A 14,366-nucleotide genomic window follows, 5' to 3' on the forward strand; every position below is an offset into this window, starting at 1 on the left:
ATCTTCATAAAAATCGTTGCGTCAATTGAAAATGTATTTTTATCAATATTATCTATATTATACATATATACAATACTATCTTAATTCTCACAGTTGGCCATGATTCAATCAATATAAATAAATTACAGTTATTAGTTTTACAAAACTATTGGGTTCAAGTACCCGTTTATAAAGCTACTTTATTACTTATGCATTTACACTGTAATTATTTCAACAAAACATTTATGAATACAAAAAAATAGTTTTATGTGAGTGCTTCCTGGGAGGAAAATCCCGGGAAAGCTTATAATTTTAATAATCTCAACTTCCGGTATTCACGTTTCTACAACCGGCACGAGAAAATATTAGTGATGTTTTAACATCGATAATTTATATATTGATTATATTATTTCGTTATAAATATATAAGTTTTTAATATAATTGCTGTTTTATTGCCTGTCCACGCCCTCTTTAGAAATTACAAAAATTCAAAACATTTAAAATCTTAAAATAGTTACCAACTCTGATGAAATTAGTGAATATTAATATAAGTAAAATAGTTTTAAAGTGGTTAACTAATTATTTAAATGAAAGAAAACAAAAAGTTTAAATAAATTATACATATTCCAAAGATAAATTAACATCTCACGGTGTACCACAGGGTTCTAAATTGATACCATTGTTATTTATATTAAAATTGCCGCCCCCTCCCCTATACATTTTTTGCAGGGTCATAAAATCAGCATTTCTTAAAATAATAAATAGGTTATTATTAAGCTCTTGTTATTCGTGGATTTATACATGTTTTAGTGCATTGAGGGTTAAGAACCACACTAGACGATCCCGTCGCAAATATGCCGCCCCCAAGCAAGTGCCGCCCGGGGCGGCCCGCCCCCTCCGCCCCCCATGGCTACGCCACTGTGATTTTTTTTGTAAATAACGATATATTAGAAATATTTTTTCATTAAAAATACCTAAAATTCCCGGTTAAGCATTTAACCGGGATTTTTATAATTAATATGTTGTCCATATGGGTTTCGAGCTTAAGTTTTTTCGATATTAGTCATTGATTTATACAACTGGTTTATTGTGATAGCTATATAACAAAAATAAAACACGAAATAATTGTTTAATACAACAGAACAACCTAAATATTTATTTAATTATTGTATTTATAAAATAATAAAAAGTAAACTTGAAAAATCTTACCAAAATATAGCATAATATGTTTTGTAATAAAAAGCGATGAGCTCAATTGAAAATGATTGTCACACGAAAATTTTTTATATGCAAAAGCAAAGTCTTTCATAAAAGGACCTTTTTGTTAAATTAATCTAATTTTATAAATTTTAATATTAATTTTCTAAGCTCTGTGAAAAGATCATAAGTCTTTGTTTTACTCTCCTCTTTCATACAACCATAAGGTGGCTTGCTGTAATAAAGTTCTTACCCGGGTGTATTTTTTTTTAATAATTATTTTTACTTGCTTTCAAGGGACTCGGATATTCAGGTTTATATCTTTAATAAAAACGATTAATGCAGCGCTAGATTAATAAAATTTAAGATAATTTTCACCTGGTTTTAAAATATTGTTTTTTATAGTTAATTTTTAATATGTTAAACATTTTTTTCTATCTATGTCAAACACCATAAATCCATATATTTACACATAAATAAATACATATTATGATTGCGCCGATGTAACGGACTATGGGTGTCGGACACGGATCGGTAACTTGGCAACTATTCAGCTGGGATAATGAGCGTCGAGTTCCGGCGAGACTTGGGATCATAGGCAAGAAATTGCAGCAGCAACACATCTGGTGGTATGCTCAGATTTGCGCTAATTGAGAATGAAACTTTAATGAAATAATCACACTTATTTCGGAATTAGTATTACAGGGCGCACATCTGCTAATACAATCCGCTGCAGAGGTTTTCAACATTTTAAGGGTTTTATTTTGGGTCTTCCAAAATTACGTAATTTGAAAATTCATCAAATATCAGGAGTACCTCTCATCTTAATTTTTCTTTTATTATTTTCCGATCTTAGTATTACATATTTAATGAAGGTGTAAACTAGTTTTTCAATGTCTCAAGGCATGACTCAAAACCGTTGAAATATTTTTTTTTCGATAAGACTTAGCTATTTTGAACAGTACTTTTTACGTGGTTCTAATACATTTTGTTTAAATTTGGTCGTAATTGCATTGACAAACAATCGTTATAAACATATTACGATAAAAAGCCACACCTCTTCGAATACATATAATCCTACTCTTCTTTCTTTCTGTTATAATCCATATTTTGCAAATCAATTGTATGCCAGATTCTAAGTAAAGCAAAAAATATTTTTGTCTGACTGAACAATGCTAATATGAGGCGACGTGAGAGAGAAGCATAAATATCTTGTTTGCTTTTGCTGATTGAGACTAAAGCACTACGTGTACGTGTTGCAGATACGTCAGTTTTCATGAAACAAAACTCCAACTTCCAATTCATCCGCAGTTGTCCGATTCCATCCAATTACCCCCAACGAGTTGGTTGGAAAAAAAATGCACCAATGCGTAGTTCCAGTTTTCAGTACTGCAGACAGCCATTACAAACAGTTTACTTGCGAACAACAATGGCCGTTTAATTTTGCGAGTATTATGCACGCCGAGACAATTGTTTTTGTGCTTCGGGGTGTTATAATCGTCCATTGTGAAACGCCATCATGACTTCGGAATGGTTGATTATAAACGAAAACTGAATACAAACTACATAGCCTCTTGAATGTACGCAAACCTACATACACTATCACTATATATACATTATAAATGTTGATTAAATGCACTTTTTAGAAGATTTTTATATATAAATCTTTTTATTTATATATTAAGTGTAGTTTATTTTTATATTAATATATGTATGGTACACAATGCAATGATATTTTCAATTGCGTCAAAGAATACTCAATTATTTTCCGAACATGTAGACGTATATAAATTTATATTAAAGACTATCTTATTTTTATCGTAGTTTTCAATTTACTCTAAATTGTTTATTGCAATATCATATATATATTAATTACATTAAATATTCCTAAAATATTTTTTTTTAAATATAAGTTTTAAGTCATTCTTATTTTGACCGTTAATGCCGGAGTATGTATTTTGTTATATTTATGTTGTGCACATCTGGACTCGACAATATTCATGCCTTATAATATTTTTTTTTGCTTCTGCCTTTAAAAATTCTGATTATCTATTTGAAAGCTACTTACATACACGTTTATGTGCAGATCTACTCTCAGATACTTAGACATATACGGATATATTTTGGTGTGCGTGAAAGTTTTGTGTAGCTGAGAATGGCTCCATGTAACACTAATGACTTAATTAAATTCACTGAATAAAGTCTCTTCCGTAACGCTGATAACGGCCACATCTCCTTTGTTTTAAATGTGAACACATTTAAAATTATCACCGCTACAAGTTATGGCCGCTATACAGTACGTACTGCGAGCATTCAGATGGGATTTATTAAATTCAAAATCAGGGTTGTCATGTTTGAGAATTAATTTTGTCGTCAACGACGCTGTCTCGTTTGAGCGTCAGTCATTTATCACGAACCATCTGAAAGAGAAACCAAAAAAAAACAGGTTGATGAATAAAAAATAGACAGAGAGAGAGAGACTTTTAATTATATATTTTATGTAAAGTTCTTTTACGCTTTTGTTTGATTTACTACGTTTGTCAAAAGCTCGAAATTTACTGTTTGAATAATGCACACCATTAAATGTAATTATATTACTTAAAATGCATTTTAACTATTAAATTTATATGTCAACAATAAGACAAGCGAAAAAGTACATTCGCAACTACACTTTAAAATAAAATACAATGAAATCGAATAAATATTTGGCCTTAAAAAGATAATTAAGGGTTTTATTGCGACTTATTTGAAAGACGGTATAATTTTTTTTAAGAGTTAAATTTTCTTTATCGGAGAAATCTTTAGTTTTATGGAGACATTGTGTTGCGTAAAGCAAAAGTAAAAAAGCGGAAATTGTATTGAAAACATATGTAAAGGATTTATTATTATTTATCTAATTACTTACGCCTAAAAAGGGTAAGTCATTGAGAATTTGTATAAATAGACATGGCAATAAATGAGAGTGATTTAAAAAACTAAATTAATCAGTTTTTGAGCATGGTCAAAAGAATTTATTTACGAGGGTTTTCTCTTGTAGGAAGGATTGTCGAAGGGTCGCTTCAAATAAAAGATGTGGTTTGTTTAATTTTTTAGTATGTTGTTGCATTATTTTTGTCTTAAAACTTTTCAAAGCAATTCCGGCCAAGTAATATTTTTTTTGTAAAATACTATCCTATAAAATATAATCCTCAAATAGTAATAATTATAAAAATACAGTTTTATTGATACTAAATTTATTTATCTGTTAGCAATTATTGTTTTAAATATCATTCAAATCGAATTGTAAACTGTTGAACTATAAGAAGAAAAAATATCAGTATAGGCTACGGATTATAGTCTCCAATTACTCGAACCATCAACTACTCGAGTATCGAATATTAAAATTTTTAAATACTCGAGTACTCGAGTACTTTCGAGTATTTACCAAATGTACCAAAATAGCTATTATTCAAATTAGTGCACATATAAATAAATAAATAAAATACTTAGTATGTTAATTTTTACAATTATTTTAACTTCACGAACATACTTTTTAAAAACAATAATGCAAAAAGTGTCTCGAATTTAATATTACTGCTAACCTTTGGTTTTATTATTCGCGTTATGGAAAAAACCCTTTCCGTTGCTGTTGATGTTGGTCTTATTGTCATTAACGCGTTGGATAAGGCTTCTAATTTATATCTGTTCGCTTTTTATAGATATAAAATTTTTTGAACTCTCTTTTTATGTTCTCTTCTTTCATTCCCTTCTCTGCTTTTCTCTTATTTCCTTCGACTATTGACAACATAGCATTTTGTAATTCTTCTTGAATAGATTTTTTTTCTTAACAATATACAATATTCTACTCCTTCTGATTAATGCGAAGAATTTTAATCTATATCCTTCGAAGATGTATTTGGGTGAATCCCTTTCACTCTAGAGCTAAACGGTTCGCAAAGAACTGACTTTACTTTAAATGCCTTTAAAACACACAATTGTTTTGATTTATATTTTAAGCTGAGGGATCAGTATAAACAATTTACAACACTTTACGCTACAACTGCATAGTCATAAAACCTAAAAAAAATTTTGTTGATATTTCATATTGTTCATTGCCATAAATTAGATAAGTCGGGACTGTCGAACAGAAAACACAAAAGAAATTTCTCCGTCGTACCCACTAACATAGCCGACGACCGGAACTATGCAACTATGGAACTATGAAAAAATTATACCTGATAGTAACCGCTCTAACTCGGGACTTCGGGCATAAACGCCAAATAAAAGCAAGACGTTAACCTTTACCGGACCGAGTTAAAGTTGCTTTTGTTTCTGAAATATTTCAAAATTTTTTAATTTCGAGTATTAATCGAGTAATTTTCAAAATACTCGATTATCAAGTACTTGAAAAATAGACAAAAATACTCGAGTATCGAGTACTCGATTACTCGAATTGGAGACTCTACTACGGATGCCATCGCGATCTTACTTTTAAATGAGCTTCTGACGTTTCAAATAGTATGTCACTCTTCATCTTCAGAGACTAACTACCGCTCTTGTCCTCGATCTGATCATGTGGGGTTCAACGGTTGTTGCCACTTTTTTTTATTTTATTATTTTTATTAATTGTATTGTGTATTAGAAATAGTGTGAGTTTGTAGTTTTTTGCTTACCGGTTTCACCTTGCTCAGAATTGGAAGCAAAGATCTCGGTATCGTACTCTTTTTTGTTCAGGAAAGGTGCTTTGTTGAGTTTTATCTCAACCGCTTCTATTCGGCAGGAAATAAAATATTGTTCCACTAATGGAAAATGGTCCTGATTTTTTTGTCTACCCATGACCTTTCCAATTTTTTTCGTAACACATCCTCTAACATACGAAATGCGTGCATGTTCAATGAAGTTATATGTATCCATTTCTTTCTATTATTTGTATCCGTTAGCTTTAAGCTTTGCACTTTTTACAGTTTAGGTTTTTATATCAAAAACACGGTAATTAAAGTTGTTATCTAATCCCTTACCTGCCCCGCAGATAGGAGCGTACGCTCATGTGCTGGTACGTTGGTACCAGCGACGAATCTGTGTGACGAATAAAAATATGTACAAATGTATAATAACTTTGGAACAAAGGTATAAGAAGGAGGTTAGTGACAGTGGATTGAGTTGATGATGATGTTGTTGCCCAAGAATGCTTAAAAATGTAATTATACATAATAATTTAAAATCCTCTAATTATCAATGTACAACTTATTACCTTTTTTATGAATCGGTGCTACCGAGAAAGCATTTTCATAACAAAAAACAGGAGTACCTCAGAATAAATTAAATTTAAACTGAAGATAGTTATAAGAGCAGATTTGCATCTTTTCAGAATATAGTCTTGGATAAAATCTGGTCCGAAAAAATACACTTTCAACTTTAGTTTGCTAAATCTATACATACATTTAATTTAAAATTGTAATAACTAAATATGTTAGCGATGTATGTGTTTTAAATAACCAAACGTTTAAATTTTGTATATGTGTCCAAAAATTGAATAGCAATTAAACATTTTAAATAGTATACTTCCATGGCAATTAATTATTAAGATTATTTCTCTCCATCAAAATAGCTAAATCTACCACCGTGCGCCAGCATGATTATATTTATTTTCTCGCGATATTTATTTTTTTAAATTGAGCCATTTTTTTCTTTGGACAAGTTATGAAACACGCCCGTGTATAAAATAACAACACCAATGATAACATCGCGAACAAACAACGGAACACCGCAACAGAATCGAATTGCTCTTCCGCCCTATCTCTCTCGCTCTCCACAACCGTTGACGTAGATTTTTTCTCCCATCTATATATGTGTATATATTTTTGCTAGCAGTCCGAGCGCTGACAAAAAAGAGTGTATGACAGCACGTCAGGGAGATGCGGATAGCGAAACTTTTTCTTCTTGTTCTTTTTTCGCCGAAGGGGAAAGACGTGCATTCGGTCCGCCCTATCAGAGATTTCTGTCCGTAGTTTACATAAACTTTCTTCCCCACGGTGATAAAAGACAATGGATCCCGCGAGGGTTATATAGAAGTGGTCCACGTACAACATCCGCTCGCTTACATTTAAATTACGTTAATTCACACTTAAACGTATTATATTATATTAAATATATATACGTTAATGAATTCTGTAACGCCAGTCATAAAAATTCGATAGCTCCAAAAAATATATTTGTGTAAATTATGATTAAAAAAAACCTAAACAGCATAAATAGGAATATTGGAGCTAAGGCTGAAAAATTAAAAATTCCTTTGTTGGTTTCAGTATGTTCCTTTTAATTTGACTAAGCTCGCTCACCGAAATCCATTGCCTCACAGTTAATCTTATTACGCTAGGGATTTTTGATTTACGATAAATCATGTTTTGTTGTCGTTTATTTTAATTTCCTGTAAAATTCTAAATCATCAGCATAAAGCGATAGTTGACAGTTCTGCCTTATGATGATGAAGATGCTGCCTTGCAGGACTCTCATTGCAACTTTTGGCGGAGTGGAGTCCTTTTCTCAGATTATCTCGCAGATACATATTGTCCATTATGCGGATTACTAAAAACGGGGCTTCAGCGTTTAGGAGTTTATATATTAAAAGCCTTCTCGATGTCCAAAGAGCCATACTATCTTAGTTCATGACCTAACTACTTACATATAGTAAAGTACATAGTGTTCCAGAGGATTCAAAAACTTTAAATTAATGATTTCATAAAATGTATTCTGTTAATGACCAAGTTTTAAATATTGTCCCATTTTTAACGTCACTTTATTCATATAGAATGCAGTTATATTGTACTTCATAATTTTTTTGCATCGTCGCACGGTGGGGTATTTGCTCGACTTGGGCGGCCAAAAGTCGATTATAAAAAATTTAAGCGCAGGAAAAAAAAATTGCTTTGTAAAGCTGATAATTTTGCGCATAATAATCAACAATTCCCCCACTCCTTGCATAACGCTAGCACCCCCACGATCGGTCGGAATCAATCATCCCTTCGAATGCACGCATCGTTCTCTCGGCATCGATTGCATACTCGTACATTGGACAATTATTATAATTTTATTTGAGTACAGTTAAAAATCTAAACCATTGATTGTGATAAAGCAGATAAGTGTTTCTAAGTTTCATAGCTCTTTGTTACAGTTGCTGTCATATTAAACACACAATATTGTTTTAAATAAGTACCATTTTTTAGTAGTTCTTTTAATTTTGAGTTCATTAGTTATATTTCCCACCACTGTAGATTTTATACACAATATAAAGCTTAGGTCTTTTTCTTTATGATACATGTAAAATTGGCTGCAGATTTTTAACACATTGCATACCATTATTCTTAAAAATGGGACAGGGCTTAGTCGCGAAAGTTAGGATCTAAACGTTTTAAACTATTTTAACTTTTTAATTAGGTGACGTGTTAACGTGAAATTTAAAATACAGTTTTATAATGATTGTTATTTTTTAATAATATGATTACCACGGTAAAATCAGTAAACCTCAAATTGTGGATCGCGTACTAATAAAATAAAAATTTGTTTAGAATCACCAAATATACACATATTTAAAAATGAAAACGATACCGAGTATGATAAAATACTAGTCAAATACTTTTTCTTGTTAAACAAACACCAAATATCAAACTTTGTGACATATACAATTTATTTTTTATTTTTAACACTTGACGCGGCGAAATTCGCACGACCGTTCAACACGGAATTCCTCTTCCTCGGGCCTACAATTTAAGAAATACTTAATAAAATAAAATTGCATGAATTATTTCATGAAAAATAAATAGTTTTTTTTTAACACTTATAATATTATATATTTGACAAAAAGCACTTATGGAAGCAACTAAAGTGGAAAAATAATTTTGGCCGCCCAGATCAAGCAAATACCCCACAGTGCGTCGTCTACTACCTAGTTTCGCTAACGTTTTGTATATCCAATTATCAGTGATTATATCAAACACGTGACTAAGCTGTCACGCAAATCTGTAAAAATACTTTTTTGAAGTTTAAGAGAAAAACCTTTTATGGAATTTACGAGATTCTTTAGTAATATTAAATTCGTTGTAAATTCCCTAAAAGAAGTTGAGCCGTACCTGTAACATTAGAGCTTTCGTACAAAGCTATGGAATACGACTTATTATCTGCTACGCTTTTAAAGCATACTTTAATAAATTTATCGTCTATAAACGGATTTACTCTGTTTAGAAATTTGATTTACTACTATATAATTTAGCATGAGTGAAAAGTCATTTTTCGAAATAGTTGTTGAGACGTAAGATTTTCCCCAAATCTTTAATTTTTGTATACAGCACATTCCTTGCAGTTTATTATATTTCAAATATAGCATTGCAAAAAATTCTTTATACTACCTACAAAAAACTAGTTTTAGCGTCTGCCCCCCATAATAAGTGAATAAGTGAGGCGTGGATGATCCGGCAATAATACGACGGTATGTCGTACCGACTCGTCAATTACCTTTATTTATTTTAACCACTTCATATTCATACTGAATATTTAATACGATACACGTGTACTAATGATAAACTCGTATAAATAATTAATTATATACAAATTATTTGATTTGTGTATAAAAATCAATTCATTGTTGCTATGCGAATTTATTTTCAATAAAAAGAATATGCAGTTAACTTGTTGGTTCCGATATAGTTGTAAGTATTTTTATCATGGAACGCTCTTTTATCGTAAATTTTACCTTTTCATTTTACCAGTTATTAAGAGATAATATATAAATCATGCTAAAATATTGATTTTTTTATTATTAATTTAATTTTTAATAATATTGATACGCAGGACCACATTGACGAGTATTGTGGTTAGACATCTTCCTATGAGTGACGTTAAAGCGAAAAAAAAATATACACTTTGAATATAAAACAAGTCTAAATTGTATATATATTCACATATAAGATATGAAAGAAATATATAAATACATTTGAAGAGTTTGTTCACTCTCGCCAAAGTCAAATCCATGATAATGCATATTCTTGGATTGAATGTTTGGACATTCAGCGCACTTGAGAAGTTTGGCATTGATCGAAGGATAATAAAACCCCTCAAAACTTTCAAGTTTGTTTTATTAGGTAAACATTTCTACGAAAACTGAGTGAATTGCGCCCTTAAGATATTTACACTCATGTTTTTTAACCATATTTTTATAATAAAGGTTTCGACTCTTAGATAGAAAACGACTTAAATTTTAGACCGTAATCATTAAACGTCCGGTTTTATTTTTTTTTTTGCTCAGTGCTTACTAATTTTTTGTTTCCTATCTAATTAATAATTATGGATACACCAATTTTTAATACTGTTTTGCACATTTTAAAAATATATTGTAGCTATATAATATAAAAGTGGAGGTTAAAGGTATATTTTATTGATTTTGGCGTGGACTATACATCAATGAGGGTTAAATACATATATGTCACTAATTTACAAACTTTGCTTTAAGTGTGGTGTCTCATTACTTAGTTAGTAGTTGTTGATTGTGATTACCCTGTTGTATCGCTTTGAGCTAACGCTTCTCATGTTGCAACAGAATAATAAACTAAAAACAGTATGATAAAATAAAACTTTAACTATTATATTTAATCTGTATTTTAAATTATTTTTAAAATATAATTGTACAGTTTTCAAATTATTTCTTAAAAATAGCACTTATTCAATACATAAACACAAGTCTAGAGATGCGGCACTCGCGCGTCTCGCCAGCGGTGTATCCGTCGAGAAGTTCGCCCGCATTCTTACGTTGCCTTCCAACGTACATGGTGGGGATACGGCGTACTCGCACGACGACGACAAAACTGGACTAAATACACTCCATTACGCTTCGACGCTTGAACTACTACATTGCTCTAAGGACATAGGCATAATTTCCTGTTGTGCATCATCTTTAGAAAACGCGGTCGAGAGCAAGTACCGACGACTTCAAGAATGACCTAGAAACGTAACCAAAGATCTACTATCAAAGCAGCTTCATACGATCTTTAACATTTATATATAATATTAGTATCTTAAATAATGAAGATTATGCATGAACTCAAAATATAAAAGTTATTAAAGATAACAATCACTGTATAATTTTTACAAAATATTGTTTATAATTAATCGACATGGTATAAATTAAATAATATAACCATGATTATTAAAAAATAAATATTATATTATTATTGAGCTAAAAAGATGTAGGAATATTTAGCTTATATAAACGAAATCAGTAAAAACCTTTATAATAAAAAAAAAACACTTCTGTAAATTTGTAGTAAATTATCTTAAAACATGTATTTATTGAGTTCGCCCTTAATATTCACAACGCTTCATGTAACGAAACAGATTTGGTTTAAATTGCTTTGTACAAGAAAATGCCAAGCCAGCAACGGGAAACCACCATCGGGATGAATACAAATTTAACGTCATTGAATTTTAATTCGCTTTTTTTTGTAATTCCGCGTCGTGGTAGAAAATTATCGCTCGCCCTGCGGGTTATGGTCGACAATGTCCTGTGACGAGTTGATCCCAGACCGCCCTTGTGGAAAATCACATTACTGTCCTGCGCTCGCTCTCCTTTTGTACCTTTCGAATCACGTCACCGTCGAATACCGCCCATGGCAATAAAAGGGTCGTCACCCGACGAGAAACTGACCGAGCAATTTTTAAGACGCACACCGGCTCACATACCAAAATACAGTGCGTATTAAAAATATAAGATTTAAAGAACGTTCTTAACCGAAGTTTGACAAAAAGTCCATGGAAATATTTTTCATAAGATATTCTACTGTTAAATTCAATTTAGAAATCAGAATATTCGACGTCTTGTTTGACACTCGGCGGCCAGTCGCAAACCGACCGTCGCGTCGCTACTTCACTGCCATTGATTGTGTGGCACATACCCTTCAGCTGACGATACGCGGGTCAGTTAAAAAATGTGCAAAATGTTGTGAGATATTTTACCCCACCCTTTTACGTGAATTATGTTTTGTTAATAATTATGCAATTATTTAAATTTTAATGTATATTCGAAAATGATCACTGTTATATAATATAATAATTTTCAATGTTTTGTTATAAAATTCAACCTGTTTGTAACATGTGGGAAATATGCAATACTTTGATATTGATTTAAATTAAAACAATATCGCAGCGAATGGCTTCAAAAACAAGTAATTCAATGAAAGCAATTTCTTGATTCAAAGAGATGACACCAATTGGAGCACGTTCATTTTAAATACAACGGACGAAGAACTACATTTCTGTCCGACAAGACACTCGATAGTTCTATTATGCTGCTGAGAAATTTAGATCCACCAAAGAGCAGCAATTTAATCAATATAATCATCGTCTTGTAATATGAAGTAAACAAAACAGCCGAATGGTCACACGTAGACACACACAATGGCGCAGCACTAATCCAAGAGAACCACATCCAGGGTCATGTTTCTACACCGGTCAAATTTACATATGACATATTAGAAATAATATTTATTCACCAATTACTTTCACACCTAATTCATTCATAAACATCTTCAGACTCACATCTCGTAATAAAAATTCAGAACTCGGCAACATTGCCAATATATATAGAAAAATCACGTAAATTGTATACCAAAATTTATTAATTATTTTTTGTTCCTTCTTCTTTGTTGTTATTTACATGAAAATAAATAAATAAAATAATTAAAAATAAATTTAATATTTTAAGAATATCTTATCGAAATTTTTAATTCAAATTTCCAATGACTCCACAGCCCTGGAAGAAACTAAAACATGATAGTAGATAAATAAAAACACATTTATTGCGATGTCTATTTATTAACATATAATTAAGGTTTTATAATAATTCTTAAGATCAATATTTGGCCGCACTAGTCAACATACAGAATAGTATAATTACGAGCATCCAAATATATTAAAGCATTATAAAAGTAAAAAAATTAATCATAGGAAAAATGACATCATATTATACTACTACAAACTAGGAACAAACTAGTGTTTATTCGTATTCAATGGAAAAATGACATCATATTATAATACTACAAACTAGGAACAAACTAGTGTTTGTTCGTATTCACAATATGTGTTTCAAAACACTGACTTATATGTAAAATAGACTTCGTCCAAAGTATATATCAAATATATAATAAACTGCCCAAACTACAAAAGAAATAAAAAAACAACTCAAATAAATTAAATTTTTTTTGTTTTTAAAACATTCTAAGAAAAAAATAATCCAGAATACTGAACAAACAAGTTTTTGTTCAGTATTATAAATAATCTTCATTTAAAGAAAAATCTATTAACATAAAAAACTGCTTGAAAACAAAATAGAAATCTACTTGGAAAAATATTAAAAAGTTGTTTGATATAAAAATATTTAAATATTGAGGAGAAATAGAATCAAGTTAATATAATCAAGAATATTAAGCAAACAAGTTTTTATTTGTATTAAGAATATATTTATAACTACATCTTACTTATATGGTAGAAAAAATGGGCTTTGTCCAGACAGTAGAAACTATATTAAAGCAAAACAGTACAACTGTATTAACATAAAAAATATCAGTAAGTATATTTTTTTTTTAATTTTTAAAATAATAAAATTTTAAAAATAAGATCACTTTACCATGATCTAGAATACTGTACAAACTAGTTTTTGTTTGTCAATATGTATTTCAAGATATTCTGAAAATTAGCAAACTGGTAAAATGATCTTTATCCAAAGAAAACATAAAAAAACTATCTGAGCTTGAAAAAATTAAAACCTACTTATAAAAATATTAATGTTTTGTTGGTTAAAAAATAATGAAATATAATCAAGTTACTAAAACCTAGAAAACATAACACTAGTGTTTGTATACAATTATCACAATACAGACTCATGGTAGGTAAAATAGACTTTGTCCGAGGAAGTATGTTTACAAACAAGCTGCCTAAGCTTTTTATTTTTTTCATCATTTAAAAATAAAAAAAAAACAATATTAAAAATAGAATCACATAACCATAATATAAATACTGAACAAGCTGGTTAATGTTTGTCAGTGTGTAATTCAAGATATTCTGAAGATAACAAAATTGGTTGAAATATAAATAAATAAATATTTATATAACCATAAAAAATAATGTCTCAAAATAAAACTAATTAATAAAATAATAAAACATGTAAA

General features: G+C 30.2%; 1 protein-coding gene across 4 annotated transcripts in view; it reads left to right on the forward strand.

Moving 5' to 3' along the window:
* Positions 1-14,366, forward strand: part of LOC148234077 (glutamate receptor 1-like) — a 393,208-nt gene that overhangs the window by 271,619 nt on the left and 107,223 nt on the right. The window lies entirely within an intron of this gene.

The sequence above is a fragment of the Plectrocnemia conspersa genome, unplaced genomic scaffold (genome assembly GCF_051122295.1).
Source record: "Plectrocnemia conspersa isolate PC_06_02 unplaced genomic scaffold, ASM5112229v1 ptg000006l, whole genome shotgun sequence".
Lineage (NCBI taxonomy): Eukaryota > Metazoa > Arthropoda > Insecta > Trichoptera > Polycentropodidae > Plectrocnemia > Plectrocnemia conspersa.